The sequence below is a fragment of the Drosophila kikkawai genome, chromosome 3R (assembly GCF_030179895.1).
Source record: "Drosophila kikkawai strain 14028-0561.14 chromosome 3R, DkikHiC1v2, whole genome shotgun sequence".
Lineage (NCBI taxonomy): Eukaryota > Metazoa > Arthropoda > Insecta > Diptera > Drosophilidae > Drosophila > Drosophila kikkawai.
The window spans coordinates 9,245,164-9,264,678 of record NC_091731.1 but is presented as its reverse complement, the minus strand read 5'-3'; the positions used below and the strand labels follow the sequence as shown (position 1 = coordinate 9,264,678).

The following is a 19,515-nucleotide window of genomic DNA, read 5'->3' as shown; positions in this document are numbered from 1 at the left end:
TTCTGGGGATAAAAGAGTTTTCCTTTATATTTTCATGGAAGGGACGGAAGGAGGTACGGAGAACGGGGCTCACGTTGGAGGCGAGCCGTCAATATTGAACGCTTTCCGGCACACAACATCATGGCTGGTTGAAGGGTGAAGCCGACATTCACAATGGATTTCTGCTAAAAAGTTTCAAAACACACACAGAGACGCCAGGATGAGGGCCATTGAGGAATTGCATTACTCATTGTTGAGTGTTTGAATTGAAATAATATTGTGGAACGGCGCAATATTGGCTTAGAAAGGATATTGTGCACTCGTCAGTAAACAAATAACTTTATACGTGCACTCATATCCTGCATGTGAAATGCGATTACTGTGCATTTATGTACATCGATCTAAGCGCATGGGACTTTTATTTGTATATCAACGATAAATGGGATTTGTTTGCAATAACTATATGACATTTGATATTTTACCTGGCGTATAAAACAATTGAATTGTCCGGCCTTTTATTTTCATTTTTTGGCCCACACTAGCTTTGACTTGTTCAACAGCAAATTGATGTCAATACATTTTTGTGGGCGATCACTTGACTTGTTCCACTTAAAATTCCTTAACTTTGTGCGGTGCCCGATGCATTTGGCCAAATGCCTTTTTGAAATGAAGCCAACTACTTGTCACACCCACTAGAGAGCACATGAGCCAAGGCGAAAGGAGGCCAAAGGAGACCCTTAACTTAACTCAACTTGACATACTCCTCCTCCCCCAAGCCCCCTACTATTTCAATTGTTTGCCCTGCTCGTTCCTTTGACATGCGCTGAACAAAAGTATTATCTAAAGATGGTCACACAGAGTTGGTGACCTGGGATATGTGCACAGTAACTAGGGAATATTTTCTTAAACATTAATTGTGGAAATACCATACGAATTTCAATGTGAAATATATAAAGGTAATATTATAAAGAAGCATAAAGCACATTTCCTTTTTAAATTTTTATATAAAAGCACTCTTCTACTGTCTCTCGCTTTTTAACACTTTTAAGAGCAAAATAATTATATTGTCTTTCGTGCTGGTTTGCAGTTCTATCAAGGGTTATAATAAATTGTCTTAACAATCAGTTGTTAAAAATAACATTGGATATTTCTGCATCTTTTATCCATTTGACTTTCATTTGTAATACTCCAATTGTTCATGGTTCATGGGCTAACTTTATTTGCATTTCTTGGTGTGCATGGATGATGTATCCGCATATGTGTGTTTATTGACGAAAATCTTTGACTGAGGGCTGGAAGGATGGACAGTTTGACAGAATCGACCCCTTGTAGCTGAGGTCGGTGCTCATCACCCTCGACATCGGAGCAGGCGGCACACGACGACACTCCACGCCCGGCTGAAGTTTGCCTGTCTTGTCGAGAGCTCCATTCACTTCCTGCAACTCCAAGTGCAGCTCCAATGGCGACTGCAATTGCTGTTGCTCCGGCCGAGGTGCAGGACGAGGCGCCATTCAAGTGTCTGGCATTCACGTGTGAGCAGCGGCAGCTGACAGTTGACAAGCTGACAAAGTCAAACTCGTCCTGCGACGGGGACGACGACGCCTATAAACAGTGGTGCCAATTAAGCATTTTTATAAAATACTTTTTGAGATTTTATTAACATTATTTTGTATCGAAAATTAGACTTCATTTTATTAAAAATTTATTATTAAACATATTTGTTATTTCAACTAAAATATTGCAATGAAAAATATTATTTCTATTTTATCCTTTTGCAAATTTGTATTCCTCCTTTAGAATGGGGCATCCCTGCTCGTAATGTGTCTGCGTGCATGCAACCCCCCTAAATTATGATGTGTGTGCGAGTGCTATATTACTTTTAATAGCTGCTCTCCCCAAACTCTGGGGGCATTCAATTTATTCCCTTTCACACACATCTTATACACACGTTGTTGTGCCGTCGTGCTTTTTGAATTTTTCATATTCGCCGCTCGTGTCTCTCTTACATAATTGCTTTCTGGGCGCTTCGCTGTTGTGACTCTTTGTTGTGATTTGCTGAAAGCCATGATTTCATTTTAAATGAGTTTTTGATTTATGCATTAAACACATAATTGTAGCAGATTTCTTATTTCCCTTTCTCGCTTTCGTTTCTCTTCCTTGATGTGGATCTCTTTCCTTTGTCCTTTTAGAGTGTGCCGGAGGATTTGTCTGCCGGTTTTGTGTGCATAATTTAATGTTTGGCTTGATTTATGCGGAGACGCTAACTCGGCGAAACTCTGAAAGAGGTTTTAATATAACAAATAAGTTGAGGATTTACTGAGATGGGTTCCTGAGGCACTTGATACTTGGAATTGATGGAGGAAAAGTGACAATTGAAGGGGAATTTTCAATGATAAAGGTGCGCAGGTTAAAGGAACTGCACATTCAGGAAGAAGAGAAAAGTCTACCGAAATAAATTAGACGAAACTGTTCAGGAGCTTGTTCGTTAAACGTTGACTAAGCTTTTACAAGCATCTCCGGTAACGAAAACTACTTCAACTACTTCGTTCTTAATTCTGAGCCAGTCAAGGATGTAGGAGATTTTCCACTTAGAATCAGTTTTTGCCCCTAAGCGCATAATTCCATTAAAAGGAACCCCTGGCTGGCACAGACAAATCCTTTCCCACTCAGCATCACACAGAGCCCCCAAAAAGACGTCCTAACAGCAATTAAACTAAAAGCAATTAGATGCACTGGCAATAAAAATTTAAATATTCATATTTTCAATGCAAATTAAATGGGGCTCGAAGGAGGCGGCGTCTGAGATTACTTACTGCGAAATGATGTCAAATTAGAGAGCGTTCCTGGCATCCTCCTTCATCCAGTTCAGACAATTTCCCCAGTGCTGCGTCTAATTGAGTGTAAAGTTTTAAATATATAACGACGAAAAATTCGATTATTCTTGTTTATGAACTCGTTCCATCATCGATTATGTGGCTAATAAGTGGTCTACCAACTCTGTTCGGGTGATTTTATTTACGAGGCATGGATACATTTTTAATTGCAAATAATAATATTTATACTTTGCAGATAACGTATGCAAAAATTGATGAGCTTCGCCCATAGCGGGGTATTTTTAACAGGATTATGAAGTTATGACTTCTACCAAGCTCAGTAAATCAATAAGGTTGAAAGGTCAGGTCACAGCATTCCCAATTTCATTACGCTCTGACTCGATTCTCCATCGTATTTTCGCTCGCAGGCCAAAGTGTTTGAAACATTTATACTTTATTGCTATTTTGCATGCATAAATAGGCGGCTGCAGGGGAGGATGCGGCGGCCAGGCCCGGCATCGGTTCCGTATCGAGTAGCATCTCTGCAGTGCTTGCCAAGTGGGTCACGTATCGCCAGGGTAGCTGTAGCTGTATCTATCTGTATCTGCATACCCGCCTTTAACTACCCAACTTCCAGAAGTTATGCGGCATACTTTTCGGCTGATATACACACACGTATAGTAGTAATAGTCCTCTTCTGTCTGGTGTGTGTTCGTTTTTCTTGTTCATTGAGTCGAACTTTTGCCTAGCCCGCTGCCCTCTGCCGGCATCCTTGTTCGTTCTGCTGCTGGCGGAGATAAAAATTCAATTATGGCCTTTTCCCAGCTGACTCCTGCCATTTGTTGAGCGTTTCTGGCATTCATTAATTTATTTTTGTGATGTAAAACAATTGCGAGATATTTATTTAAATTCAAAATACGACACATTAATTAACACGTACCAATTGATTTATGTCGCATTAATTACCACGCCACGCACTCACAACCTGTGCAAGCTGCAATTCATATAATGAATGCCAGTGGCATAGCGTTACAACAAAGGATTCGCTACGCAGATACCCCTTTTTTAAATATTAACATTATTTTTGCGCTGGTTTGATATTTTTCATTGTCTTCTCGACAACATATATATAAAATGTAAATATAGTTATTTCTAATGCATGGCAAATAGTATTATATATTTCTGCTGGTGTACTCCTTTTATTTTACAAATGGAGGAAAGGAAATTATATACCAATTTGCATAATTTTAATTGATGGCCTTTGTATGTCCAACATATGTCTGCTCAAATATTAACCATAAATCATAATAAATATTGAATTAAAGCATTAAATACTGTAAGCCATACAAAAATCAGAAAAATACAAGGAATTTAAGCATTAAAGAGACAGGAGTAGAGGCCTTGCTAGCTAGGGACAAGTGCCACTAGAATAATGTGTCAATAATGTGCGATTATATCGACTACAATCAGCCAAGTCCTCGCCCAACCCTTAAGACCCTTTACGTCAGTCATCCACCAGACATATTGCCGATAGAAAAAGCTAGGAGTGCGAGCAAATTGTGTGAAGTTAATAAAAAAAAAAGGATACGGCAAAGAGCTCCTTATGGGGGGGGGCTCAATGGCGAAGTGCCTCAACTTTGCCCTTTTTATTTCTCCTACTTTCTGCCGCTGCTCATTTTACATTTTTCATATCCGTGAAAGTCACGTATTTATTTTTATTTCATTTTTGCCTGCGTTGTTTTTTGCAAAGGCTAACGGAAAAAATCAATTGCGCGCAAATTGAGTAAATGTCATTTAGACTTCCGGCGCCCGTTTGCCTTCGCCCCACAAAGCCGGCTAAAGAACATAAGCAAACGATTGTCAAACATAAACGCACACACTCGCACACGCCTGCCGCAAAGTATGCGACAATGTGGCATGTGATCCCGCCATTGCATAAATATGTGAGTTGACAATTTCAAGGCTCTAAAAGGATATACGCGTGTATATTAAAGTGGACCTGTGTCACATGCTAATTTAAGATTTTCCTATAAATAAAATTATGGGTAATCTATTTTAAAACTAATAATTTGGTTGCTTATATTATTTTAATGAGGATACTCATCTCAATGACTCATATTTATAATGTAATAATTAATACATTTGCTCCAACATTCCATGAAAATGTATGTATAATCTTATGATATTATTGCATGCTTTTATCTCCATCTCGTTCGCACTCACTTTGATAGTTAGTCGAGTATGAAACCTTGGTTCCAAACTGGGGAAACCAAAAAGAAATTTTTCTTCAATTCTGCTTTAGGTTTCTAATTTATAATAACATTAACATTAAACTAAATTAAATTTAGTCAAGCACATTTCATTGTAATTTTTTTTAAATATTTTATGTAAGTAAAAATTTAAAACTTTATAAACAAAACCCAAAAAAAAAAAATAATAATAATAATAAAAAAAATTTTTAATGTTATAAATGCTTTTCTAAGAACGCCTTGAAATGTATTTTAATGAAACCATTTCATCATTGAATTTTCCATTCGTGGTTATACCGGCACACCCTAAACTTGTCGTGTATGCGTAACCACTTTAAACACAATCTAATGTCAACAGGACAGACCGACACTGAGAGACTCCTTTAGCAGGCAGCCACTGCACTATGTCGTCTGCTCGGCCCGACTTATAAATGTGGTTTAGCTTCCATCTGGTTTTGTCGGAAGTGCTGAGGACCCCGATGTCTGCGTGTTTGCGGGGACGGCAGTGGGACGTCTGGGGCTGGTTCGTACTCGTATCAATGAAGCCGTTAGTTGAGTGGCTCTCCATGCTCCTCGTTGACTTTATTGGATTATCAGGCAAATTTTTTAGTATTCCTGCGGCCCATACTCCCGCCGAAACATATTGAATATCCCCTTGAACCCAAAATGGCTTTTCTTCGGCAATGAGTTTCTTGAAGCATATTTATTTTGAATTGATATGGTGTGCAGGGGCGGATAATGGCTGAAAAGCAAATATGGAAAGCAGATTGAGAAACTTTTGAGCACGCATAATAGACAAATGGCCGCCGAGCAGTTCACGTATGCTGAAGCATATTGATTTCATTGCTTTTGAGCTACATAGCTTGCTAATGTGTAAAAGAGCTTGGTTAAAAGAAAAATTATGTATTTTGGATGGATTTGAATGAATGGATTTAGTTAAGAGAAAAAATTATATACTTATTACTTTAAATATTTTATCTTAACTAGGAATATCACATATACAACTTAATATAACATTTTCTATTGGGGTAAGCACAATAAAGTTGTCCGGGGAGTCGCAGAAAATAATGTGTATTAACTTTTACATAAATATTTAAATCGATATTTTCGAAAACAGTTATAATTAATTTTAAATCGATAGCAATTATGTTTATTGCATTATTTCCACAAAAATCTCTTGATAAAACGCATTACTTCCTAATATTTTTAATGACAATCCATATTTGATTCGAAGGCGTACGTAGCTCAAGCCCCCCAGGCACTGCGAATTAATCTCCCCGATTCGATTGAATGTTTTCAGAACATTAAAAGTTGCATTGTGAGACTTGACTCTATTACATTTATAATTCCCATTCGCCTCTGACGGTTGCCAGGAATGCAGTTGGTGCACAGCTGCGCTTCTCTTTCCTAAGCATGAGAAGGGATAAAAGTTTTTAAAAAATAGACAAAACAGTGGGAAAAAGGAGAAGAAGCTCACATTTCGAGCAGATTCACACGTACACTTGGGTAAATACCGACAAACCTACAACTAGGACTCTTCATTGGGGCGACACCAAGGATAACGCTTCGTTTTAATTGTTGGGCCGCACAAGTGCTTGCAATGAGACGTGGCTCCAGTTGGGCCCAGACTTTACTTAACCCACATGGGAGGAAATCAACTCGAGTTGCATTTTAATTTGCACACCATTTTCTCAGAGCTCATATGGCACAGCCCAGGGACATAAATAAATAAGACTCGAGAACTAGAACTAAAGCAAATACTTTCGGCAGCTCGAATACGTGGATGGGTCTGTGTGAGTGCCTGCTGGACGCGGAGAACTCAATTTGCCAGCAGAGCAAATTCGTTAGGACTCAGGTGCTGCTGCAGTGCGCAGAGGCGGGTTAGAGGAACGAGGTAGTCGTGCTAAATCGCTGGAAAAACAAGCGGCAGGAAGCGAACAGCATGCAAATCAGTTCGGCGTGCGGCAAAAAGGTGTAACAGCAGCAGAGAAAAAAGAAGAAAAACGAACGAAATCGCCAATCGAAGTTTGGGTAATCAAACGGTTAAGACTTGATGGCGGAGGAAACGGGATAAAGGATAAAGGATACACGTGCGCTTTGCTTCAGTCCAGTAAATGCCTGAGATTCTAACTTTCAGGAGGAGCAGCATTCACCTGCAGCAGCAAAATTCCTTAAGCATCATTTAATTTAAATGATTTTTACAGAGAACAATGAACTTTGCTAGGAAGCGGTAAAGAGTATTTATAAAGGATACATTGGCATATAGGAGAATGATAAAAAAGCCAAATAAGCGTCAAATGTTCAGTTTTAAACCTGTACATGTATTAGGGTGACAGGAATTTTTAATATTTTTCCAAAATATAAATTTCAACCCTTTTTATTGAATTTTATAAGGGAGCAAATTGATTTAAACCACGATAAATAAATAAAATTTTACCATTGCTATCCCTAAAAATCCTGAAAGAATAACTACAATATTATTTTAGATGTTATTTTAACACCCTTTCAAAATCTGAGTCCCTCACTTCTCATCCATAATAAATGCCACAAACTGCTCTGGCCATAAACCTTCCCGAGGGGCCATAAACCGAGTGGAGTGAATGCAAATAGCGCAGGTTGGCGCAATAAATTTGAAACGTTTTCGGGCTGCATTTTGACTTTCTGCAGTTTGCCATTTATTTGTGCTAACAATTTTGTCGCTGGCAAATCCGCCCCTCGTTCCGCTCCTAAATGCACATATGTACACATGTACCATATATATGTATGTATGGTATATATTTTCTTTTTTTTCTTTTTGGGCATTTTCCATGACAATTTGCTGCTCAATTGAACTCTCACGGATTGCAGGGGAATCGGAATCCCCTGCCTCCGGCTGCATCTTGCTCACTTTGTCACCGGCTGCTGCTTCTGCTCTCTCACCTGTCGTCCCGCTGGCCTGTTTTGCATAAGTTTGACAGGTATCTCTATGTGTGCCTTGCCGCTAACGAAGTCATTCAGCGTGTGTGTCATGGGCGCGGTGGTGCAGGGCTGACGGGGTCGCGGGGATGCCCACCTCGTTGCAGCTGCAAGTTGGCCAAAAAGCGCGTCACGAAGCTGCTTTCATTATGTTGCCACTATGCCACGTCGATGTGGCATGTGTGTGCTCCGTGCTTTGCTCGAATACCCTTTTGAAGGATACTTAAGTTTTAACCAGGTTACTTTGTTCTTTGTTACTTTGTTAATATCGTTCATGTCGTAGATTTAATTAATGTTGCCTTTTTAATTGGTAACAGAGTATCTTTTTAGCCATTTTAAATAGTCTCAACCAAATAAGTATATGCTTTAGTAAACTTATATAACCCTAAAATCCTTAGTAAACATTTTCCCTACTTCTGTTTTCTTTAGTCCTTTTTGTATCATGTAACTGAAAGGGTATTGCCCGCTTTGGTCTTGGTCTTTTGCCCTGCTTTCTGGACGTTTTTTGGGCACTATTTTGTGGGCATTGCAACTGTCGGGCTGTTGGGCGGAACGAAAAGGAGGCGTGGCAGGGGGCAGGTGTGGTGGATGCGGCTGCGGCACTGCCTGTCCTCTCTGATTTATGTTGCCAATCAGGCATTTTCCTTGCGGTTGCACTCTGTACCCTGTATCCTGTCCCCTGCGTGTGCACTCCACGTTGATTTGTTACCCAAACGCAGCGTAAACAAGGTTGCAAATGGATTTCGTGCGACGCCCTCAAAGTTTATGAGCTCCACTTGGCTGTACATCATCCCATTGCTGTTTCCGGGATAAGCCGCTTAGCGAATCAAATGAGCCGAGTTGTGTCGGGAGTTTCTCCTCGAGAGAGATTATCTCGATTTGAGCAGGCTGCCGATTTCTTGCTGGCATCATTAGGAGAATGCATTTGCCCCAGCTGCTCATCCGATAATGGCAAATATATAGCCTACTCTCCGGGATATATTGCTCAACGGACTAAGCCCTCTGCTACCTATAAAATATTAAATGCATTTGCAAACACGCAGATACCCACAGAGAGAAGGAGCCGAGAAACGAGAGAACGAAGGAAATCCAAGTCGAGCCCCATAATTCAACGTTTGAGTCAAGATACTTGCCAAGTTATCTAAATGCTAGCAGGAGCAATCTTCTCCCGAAGCTCCATATCGCCACCTTACTACCGCTATGCGTTTTCTGGCAACTGGGCCAAAATATTTTTACTTGGCTTGCCACCCATTTCATCCCTTTTCTCAGCTTTGGTCTCAGTCTTGGCGAAGATTGGACAGGAAAAACGCATTACCAGTCTCCCCGACTGAGGGGAATTATAACCTTTTTAGTGGACGTTTTAAAGCGAACCATTTGAGCTTATAATACATAAATATTAACAAAATACTAAACGAAGCGAGGATTTTCCCTACTTTCCGTTTCCTTGCCATTAAGCTCCTTGTACATAAATGGGCTCGCATCTGTCACGTTTACTCGCATGGACGCACGTGTGATGAATACTTGGCAATTAGGGATCCCGGCGAGTCCCTGTTGACATAACCAGGAAGAAATCATTTAGGAAACGTTCTTGTCAATTCCGGCTGACGTTTGATGCCGGCTGCTGTCGGTTGGGGGCCAAAATACTCGTACGTATATAAATATTTTATTTATTTACTCTCCTGATTTCGGTCGCCGGCTACGTGCTGCAAATGCCTAAAATACTGTTCAGAGATAACTTTTGTGCATTTTATTTATTCTATTTTACTTTTTTCTAGGAAATTGGTTGACATATGTATGTGGTCATTTGATTGATCACTTATTCTTGGGTTGGGAGTATATATATTAGTCAGAAACTGAACATGAATACTCTGTAAATAAAATAAGAAGAGGAATTAACCTATCTTTCTTGAAAATTCTTGGTAAATAGAATAATTTTGTTATATATTATTTATTCAGACCAGTATTTTTTTGACGCAATGGTTTTGTTCAATAGCTTTCAAATAAAGTATTTATCAATTTATAGAAATCAAAAATGGAACCCCATTTACATAGTTCTATTGTTGTTCTATTGTTTCTATTCGTGTGTAATAAATATACTGCAACCATTTAACCAATCTTTTTCTTTCTCTTTACAGGTAAGCAACTACATAGTTTACTGGGTGAATAAGCTTACGTTACCCTCTCTTGCGAGTGCTTAGAAAAATGTTTATCCAAAAAAAGGGTGAGGAATTCAAGGGTACATTTTGCGGGTGAGTTATCCACTCCGACGGAGTGCGGCTGCTGCTGAGCGCTGCACGCAGTTGTAAATTGTCGGATAATTTAGTTTGTGGTTAAACGCAACTTAGACGCATGTAGGACCCCAGACACATGGCTCCGTGACTGGTAAACGAACGGGGTGAAAGGGTGAGAAAATCAAGAAGTTGTCCTGGCAACGGGTAATTGGGGAATAGAAATAATGCCATGCCAAAGGAAAACCAGAAACAGAACGCACGGAAGCTGCTTGAATCCAAAATCCCTCCGGGAGGAGTGGAGGATTCTCTGATCCACTTGCCAATCCCCCATATGTGTGTGTGCAGTTGTTGTTTTTGCGCCCCGGCGCTTTAGTTGCTTTTTATGAATTTTGTATTTGTGCGAGTAAATTCCCTTTGGTCCGGGCCACATGACGTATGAGTAATGGCTTTAGCCTGCCATGCTTTTGTCTCGCACTGTCGGCATTTTTGTTGCCGCCGCCGCCGCTGTTCTTGTTTATTCTGCGGTCGCGTTTACCACCAGCACTTCCCTCGCCCGTCCCCGTCCCCAATGCGATCCCCAATCCCCTTCTCCCTGTCCGCAATCGCATATGCACATAGATTGTATCCGAAACTATAGAACATATATCTGTTTCTGTGCTGCTTTTGTTTCTGGTGTTGCTGCTGGCATTTCCCTCCGCCCAGTCGCTTTCCTGCATTGTCAAATTGGTTTGTTTAAATTGAATACTTTGTTGCGTTTTGTTAAAGGAATAAAGGATTGTTTCCCAAAGGTAGCGTCGCTGAATAAAAAATGAATTTTTGTTCAATTTCATCTGGCAAAAGCAAAACAAATAATCCACAATGCTGTTTAAAAGCAGATCAGAGGGTTAAATTGATTTTTATATTCAACTGTTCCGAAAGAAATGAAAGCTATCCGAAACAGAGATTTTCGATACACGTTTTTAATGAACAATGATATTATTTTAGGAAACAATTAAAACAATTATAGGTTTCAACAGACGCTACACCTACAAAAGAATTTTATTTATATCTTAGTCACCCCATCAACATCGTTATGTTTCTCCTAATGAACCCTTCAACACAATTTAGAGATTTTACTCCCATTCATCATTTCGAACCGAAGGATTTCTTTGGTTTTGCGGGGCTAAATAAACTCTGAAGGCATGCACTCGGGACTTAATCTGCCGCATAATTCAAAAGCCTCTGCATCATGGCCTGACAGGCCAAAAACCAGCGAAACCAGAACCCACAGACTACAAAAAAAGGAGAGGGTAAGAAAACCCAGTGAAAAGGGAAAGAAACTTTCCTTCAAGGCAGAAAAGTTTTCTTCCCGCTTAGCTGTTTCACTCGTCCCACTTCTTGCTGTTGGTAACTTCATATTTATATAATAACTTTATGTTTATGTTGTAGATTTTCGTCCTTTTCCCCTCCTACCTTCCTTTCTCGGCGAATAAGAAGGAATTTACAATAACAGCGATCCTGAACCACTTTTAAGAAGGGGGTGCGGGACAGGGCTGAGTGGGATAGCAAGCCAAGGGCAAAGACTAAAACAGCAAACAAAGTGCAAAAACACACATACTGTAGCAATAACAAAAGGCGCGTTGGCGTCCAAAGTTGATTTCTTAATGTCTTCCAAGCATCTACTGTTTGTCTTGATGAAGAAAATGGCAGAGCCCAGCGATGATACAGCCACACTGCCGCACCCTTGCACAGTGAAAAATTTGTCTATCCGGCTCGAAGGACCAAAATGTAAAGAGGTCGAATAAAAGACAGTTCAACTGGTTGAGTTTTTATAAAGAACAAATTAAAAAAGAGAGCATTTCCCTTGATATTTCATTTTATACTTTTATATGTTAGATAAGAATATTAAAATATTACAGTCAACATCAGTAATTTCGCTCTGTGCACCCGCAGCCTCGTCATGTGTGAGTGCCAAGTCAAAAGATGTTGCCCAAGGCAATTTACACTGAAGTTGTTTATTTTGAAACACTTGCCAAGGCGAAAAACGCGCTCAGCCAATATTGTGCGAGTCACTGCAGGCAGGAGCAGGTCCTGTCTATATCCCTTCGACATTTTCACAGCGGAAGCGCCAATGTGCATTATTTGATATGACTGCTTCGGCTCCTGTTCCTTGTTGCTGCTCCTTTGTACAACTTCGGCGCACACACACTCGACTGGATTGGCTGGCAGCAAAAGGTTCGTTCTATTGACAATTGGCAAAGGGTACTTCAAGGCAGCCAAAGAGAAATCTGTCTTCTTCTGGTATGTGAAAAGTAATTTAATTCCATTTCCTTGACCACAAAGAATGCTCACTACGACGATATGGAAAATGAATGAAAAATTGACCAGCCAAGAGAGGCCAGATTACGCAAGAAACTTCCGAACAAAAACTAAGTCAATATTGATCACAAAGGATTCAATTTCGACTTCACTGAGCTCTTAAATTAAATTGATTAAAGTTTCATAGCGACTGCCAGGGATTTTTAGTTTACTGCTCAACGAAAATTTCCTTTCAAATTGAAATTTTAATAACCCCTGGCATTTTCTACTTCGTTTACCTGCTTTCGTTTACCTTTTCGTGCCAACGGCTAAGTTTACTCAGCTAACTTGGCGCGGAAGAATCCTTGCTAATTTTTTATTATCATATTTATTAATTTCCTAGAGATTTTTCAACAATCCCAAGTCAATATATAATGCAATTCAGATTTTTCTCCTCAACAAGTTAAGAAACTATTTTTTTCCTCTTCCCCCGCCATAAATTTGTCTTGCTGTTACAGTTGTGGAACTTTCGCTGCTCTGGGCGGCGGCGACTGCATTTGACAGACTTTGAAAATTTGGTGCGGAGCTCGCTGCCCAAAATGTGTGTGGGTGTGTTCTAAAGGCTTCATTCAACCGCAGGCGCTGATATTCAAAAGCGCAAGGAACTTTTTTTTCCGGAACGGAAAATGTGAAGCACCTTTCGTTTGGCAAAAAAGTTTCCAAGTGCCAAATAACGAAAACTAGTAACAAAAAAAAAAGGAAACTAAAAAAATTCCAAAACTTGCGGGCAGAAACCCAATATTCAAAGAGCAAAAAAATAAAAACCGAAACCCGAAATGAAGAGAAAAATATTCAGGACCAGCGGAACTTTCGGCCATGCCAGTCTCGGCGGTGGTAAATTAAATTTTAATAAACTGAAAGCGCTCTCTGGCTAAATCGCTTTTTGTTTGTAGGCGTGCGGCAATGTTACGCATACGCCGTGTAAGCCGCCTTGTGGTAAATTTTAATTGGCTTGTCGCGAGTTGTTTTTCCCACTGCCGCCGCAGCTTGATTTTGATTTCGACGCCTGCCGCCTGACGCGGCGGCCCATGATTAAAAACTTTACATAGTTTCGCGTCGGGTTTCGGTTCCCGGCTTTTGTTTTTCCCTACATATTTGTTTTCGGTATTATTGCAGGCAGCCAGAACTTTTGTATGCGAGAGGAGAAACTTGGCTTCAAATTGGCCAAAACCCCGAAACGCCACGGCAAAAGTTGGGCCGTTGTCGTCGTCGGTTGTCATGACAGAGATTTTATATAAGAATAGTTGGCCCATGTCAGTCGACGGGATCCAGGTAAAAGTTTAGGATTTTAATTAGTTTCGGTCGTCGCTCAGTGCCAAAGCAATTTGTTAGATAAGGGTTACTTACTCGCTTTAATTTAGGGCCCACCGTCGTCTGGCGCATCTTTTAATATTGCTCGGGGTATTGTCTGAGTCCCTGCTGCTGCGGTTGAGGAACTAATTGCCCAGGATCTCCATGGAGGAGAGATTACCTACACAACTTGCTGGGAGCACGTGCTTACAAAGAAGAGTACGAAAGCAAATCATTTCCCCCTTGATGGGCTTTTTGCTGATTGCATCTATGTACCCGGCATTATTTGCATAATCAATTAATATATAGATTGCCACTAATGAACTTGCTCCTAATTACCCAGCTGTAAGTCGCACAGTCAATGTGTTTGCTAATGAATTTCGGATACTTCAAAGGAGCGATTTGTGTAATTTCCCTCTGATTCACACATGTTAACAACCCGTGTCGGCATTTATTATCGTTAATTAATCATCTGGTCTGCATTAGGGTAAAAAAAAGATCCAGATCCCTATTTTAATTACATTTATTCACATCTCTGTCTAAGCCCCCCGCCTGCATCGTCTGAAAAGCTTTTTAATATGTGTCACAGACACACTGGGGCGACGGGACGCCTCTGGGCTTCCATTAATTTGTTGCTGTTGTTCTATATTCCCCAGGCTTATTATGATGACTTTTCATTGGCTTCTTCACACATGGCAAGCATTTCCCTCGTCTGGTTTTATTTATTGGATTTGGGACTTGCTGATGCTGCTCAAGCCGAATTGGGATTTCTTTTTTTGCGCCCTATTTGCTTTTCATACTGTTTCGCCAGCAGCAGCAGCAGTGTGTATAATTAAGTTTGCCTCCTGATATATATTCTTCCACCTGTCTCCCATCGGACTGCCATCAGTCACTTCTTATGCAAATGCTGTTGGCCGGCATCCTGCACCCCCTCACATACGTGGGGGAAACTTTACTAAAAAGAAATGATAACTTCGACGCTAGAATACCCTACGAAATCTTCAGAAAGAGAGTGAATACCGAGGGAATAGTGTATCCCTGGGGATACTTTTCTTAAACTATTATACATAGGGTCCTATGGATAAGAATATATTACTCTAACCCTCTGTTTAAAACGCAAAGGCAAGATAATAGTGCCCAAAATAAGAAACTTTAGCCAAAATAATTTACTTTAGCAAGATTTACCGACAGGTTTTACAAATACAATACCCTTCGTGGCCAGGAATAAATAGCGCTTGCTCTCTTATTCAAAATGGCTCCCCAAAGGGAAGTTCCTTGCCTTGGCATAAGGGCAAAATAAATGTCGAAAACTGAGACGTGGGGTCACGTGCGTGAAAAGTTGTGTGTTTGTCTGACGGCGGCGGCGGTCTCTGCGGCGGCAACTTCCCCAGTTCACAGTGCTCCGGCAGCATATATTCAAATGCATATTGATTCTGCGGTCCATCAGCTGTCACTGCTCCCCGGATAGCCGACCCTGGGCTCCGTGTTTACAAGTGCCGCAATCATGATATGCATCAGCAAACGAGGCACCAGCCATGCGTCCACCTGATGGCACCAGCCACCAAAAGACAAGGAGTCGTTGCGAGGGGAGGCGAGCGGGAGCGAACCAGGACCAGGACCCACACAACACATCTACACACTCGGGGCTGCCAGGAGGCCAAAGCTAAACATATCCCCAGCCAAGTAGACAAAAGCTGGAAAAATTTGCATACTTCCCTGGTCGCTGAGTGAGTTTCTCTCCCGTTTCTCGTCTCGTTTTGCACTTTCCAGGTCCTTGCTTTCTCCTTGCCATTCCCCAAATTGCGGGCCATTTCGAACCTAAATGGTAAATAGACCTTTCGGTTTGATAATGACAACCAATACATGCTCAGGCCACAGGAAATCAAAGCACCAACCAAGTCTCTGACGAATCCTGACACATCCTAAAGTTTTTAGGAGGGATTGTTGAGAGTATTGGCTTGAAATTTAAATTCATGTTTCATGACGACTTCAAATGATTTTTGAAATATTAACACCTGTCTGTCGGGTCGAAGTTTGTGTGCTTCATTCGATATTTATTATTTTTTTCTGATTATTTCACCATTAAAGTCGTACATATTCTTTATCAACATAACCGAGAATACATTTCTGAAAAGAAATGAAGTTCTGTCGGAATTTCTAGATTCCCAAACACAAAATGCTTTTCTAAATGGTTTATCAAACAGCCTCACCCCCTATCAACTTAAGCTTCATTAATTTCCTGCCTGAATTCCCTCAATGGGTTTTCCCCCCCCTGTTAATTGCTGGCTCAACTCTTTTCCCAGCGCAGGACCAAATTTGCTGCTGTTTTGCTTGTCTGCAAGGAAAAAAAGGGGGAAAACAGAGTAGAAATTTGCATGAAACAACACAGTAGCAGTTCGAATCCTGGAACGTGCGTTGCGATAAATCAAAAATCTGCAGCGAAGGCAGCGGTCTCATCCTAGCCATTCTGGTTTGCTCCTTTCAGGAGGCGAAGAAGGGAAATGCATTGGCCATGCAAACACGATGATTGTGTAAACAGCAGTGAGGAGCAGCACCGAAGACTGCCGTCGTGGAGTTTGGTGGTGGTGGTGCTGTTTTGCGCACAACAATGAAATTGAATTTCAATGCCATCTCCCCCCCCTATTGTTGTCAGCGTTGGCAATAATTGTTGGGCTCTCAGCTTGACGGTGGCATGTGTGTGCTGCATATACTTGAGACTGGCATTGCATTCCGCGCTCCCTTGCCATTGTTGTATAAGCGATTTCTGCTTTTTTACCAATCCCGAAACAACAGGGAAAACAGTCGCTGCCTGGAAACCATTATCGCCGCCACCATCACCACCAGCCAAGCAGCAACAACGACTCCCCAAACCTTGTCCCCAATTCCCATTTGCAGTTGCCATTGCAGTTGGCATACGTGTAAATCGTAAATTTCCGTCCGCAAAACGAATGGTAACCGGACAGCGGAGGAGTCGTCGCTGCCGGAATGGGAACAGGAAGAGGGGCAGGAGCAGCAGCAGGAGCCGGAGGAGGCGAAGTCACATCCCAGCCCCGGTCGCTGGGCAATAGCTCATTGTGGACAGGGACAGCGGCAACAGAAAACAAAAGTCACTTGCCCGGTAATGGAATAAATATCCGTGAGGAGCATCCCTCTGTGCTGGCTCCCATATGAGGATTGTCCAACATTTTGCGGCTATTTATGGGTCCAACTTTATGGCTGGCAATTGAAAATGAAGCCAGGGAATCATGCATAGCAGGGAGATTTATTTTTGGTAAAGATAAAATTTTCATTTTGTTATGCAGACGAATTTTTGCGGGTATATGGTTTATCTCATACCAAAAGCACCTTAAATAGGGAAAAACTAGGATTAAATAAAGCAAATTTGGAAGGAACCATGTCACAATATATAGTAAGTCATATAAAAACAGCTCTTAACGAGGTAAGATACAAGTGACGATTGCACCTTCAACATCAAAACGCTCTTATATTAACTTTTATTAAATAATTTGCAAAGCAGATTTTCCATTCCTGGTGTGTATATAGAAGTCGCCTAGCGCACACTTTCGGTGCTCATCGTCACTACTTTCCGTTTAGATTTTCTATATTTCCGATTTCTCTACTGATTTCCCGTAAATTGGTATTCAGAAATCCCATTCCAACGCTTCAGAGCACAAGCAATCCCAGCTCCCCGCCTTTTTGTATATTTTGCATATTTGTCGCATTGACGTTGACCAGCTGTGAGCTGGGGACATCCGGGGGACACCTCTCCGCACCTTTTGCACTCACCTTTCTCAGTCCGCTGCCCCCTTCGATTGAGTTGAGAAGGAAATGCGAGACAAGGAATCTTTTATGACATTGCATCCACCGACCCGGAGTGGTTGCTGTCTTTTATTGTCAGCGGTGTATAATTTTCGCACTGCTCGTAAGGATGCTGCTTGTGCTACTCGGCAACCGCCAGCGGGTCCTCCATCACCCCTATCTCCCCTGATTTGATTGCACTGGGCTTTGGTTGCTGGTTGGGTTGGTTTTCTCCTGCTCCTCCTCAGCTTTTTGATTATGTTGCAGCATTTTTGCATCATAAAACTCATAAATATTTATGAGCGTGATGTATAAACATGAAATGAACGTAAATCCACAGTTTTTCCTTCCTTTTCCAGGCATTTAAAGCAAAGTCAATTGATACGGGCCAGAGTGTAGGTTGGATTTAGGCGAATGAAGAAATATTTGTGGAATGAAAGGCGAAATAAAATCGTTTTAGCCGCTCAGAGAATTTGATTGCTTTAAATGTGAATTTAAACGAAATATTTTGGGATTCCAAAAGCCATTTCGCTCGCCATCAACTGCCAAAAAATCTGTCGAAAATAAATTAAAAACATTGGAAAACTAAAAACTAGTTAACAATATTCCCCTCACACGGCAACAATTTCAATTTTGCGTCCGATGTGTGTGCAAAGCTAACAAAAAACTGAGATTAGGTGGCACTTGGCTTTGGCATACGAGATGTGTGGTGAATGTCCTCAGAAAATAGCCGATTTTTTTCCGATCAAATATGTTTTGATTGGCAGACATTTAGTTGGCAGTTAGTTTTCCCATTTGGGTCAAAGTTTTGCCAGTCAGAATGGCAATTTAATTAGTTTAAAATAAGTTGATGATGTGGCACAAATCTCTGCGATAACTTGTTAAACAAAATATTTTAAAATTTGTAAGGTTGCAAGTTTTAATTACACTTTTTAAGAAAACTTTGGTGGTGGAATCCATTAAAGATTATAAGAAATAATGGCTTTAAAGAAACTTATTAGATACGAATCTTAAGATTTATAGGTTCCCCGTTTTGCATACCTGATATTCCTTAGATATTCCCAAGGACTTAACATTTACACATGTTAACCTTTAATTAAATTTCTTAACATACACGGCGTATACGTGATGCCAAGAACTGTTGCCTATTTTCAGGATCCGTTTAAATCTTGAATGTCCGGAATTCAAGCTAAAATGCGTCGAGACAAGTGATGTATTTAAACATAACATGCAACAGCATGCTCGTGTCTCAAAATTTTTGAAACTTTGCCGAGTTCCTGGCTTTGTTTCGCTCAACTCTTGGCTGGATTTCGGGGATTGTCGGAAACTTGTCTTCACTTTTGACTTGTTATTTGTGCGAAAGGAGCAACGCCAGCGCCTGCAGCAACTACAACAAATGACTCATTTTCCACGCACTTCATTCTCCTGTTGGGAAAGTTTTCGCCAGTCTGCAAAAACCAAACAATGCCAGTGTAGGGGCGGAGGACGTGCAATCAAAGTCGCTTCCAGCTCAGACTTCCTGCTGCATATACATATATAGTCGTCGTAGTTTTGCATTTCATATAGCTCGGTTATTTATCATAAATTTGACTGCGCAATGGCATTGCTTTGATACGGCTTCCTCTGTCACTTCCTCCCTTATCTCTCTCGCCATCGCCTTGATTCATAAATTATTTCATATTTCATTTCCTCTGCGTGATGCAACAAAACACAAATGCTAAAAAAATAAGTGCACACTGAGGAGCCCTGAGATACTGGGAAACTCACAGTGTTCGCTCCTCGGAAGGACTCAATTCCACAGTGTCTCTACCCCACGGCGATGCAATAAAATGTCTGTTTCTGCTGATTCCGCCGCTCCCTCAT

The 19,515-nt window shown here is 41.0% G+C and overlaps 1 protein-coding gene and 1 long non-coding RNA gene across 3 annotated transcripts in view; one reads left to right on the top strand and one right to left on the bottom strand.

Moving 5' to 3' along the window:
- The window catches only part of Hs6st (heparan sulfate 6-O-sulfotransferase), a 92,533-nt gene that overhangs the window by 49,138 nt on the left and 23,880 nt on the right, over positions 1-19,515 (top strand). The gene's annotated exons all lie outside the window — the stretch shown is intronic.
- LOC138928855 (uncharacterized) lies at positions 17,698-18,517 on the bottom strand. The gene is made up of 2 exons (XR_011445250.1): positions 18,268-18,517; positions 17,698-18,206 (listed from the first exon to the last, which is right to left on the bottom strand). It is a non-coding gene; the product is annotated as an uncharacterized lncRNA (long non-coding RNA).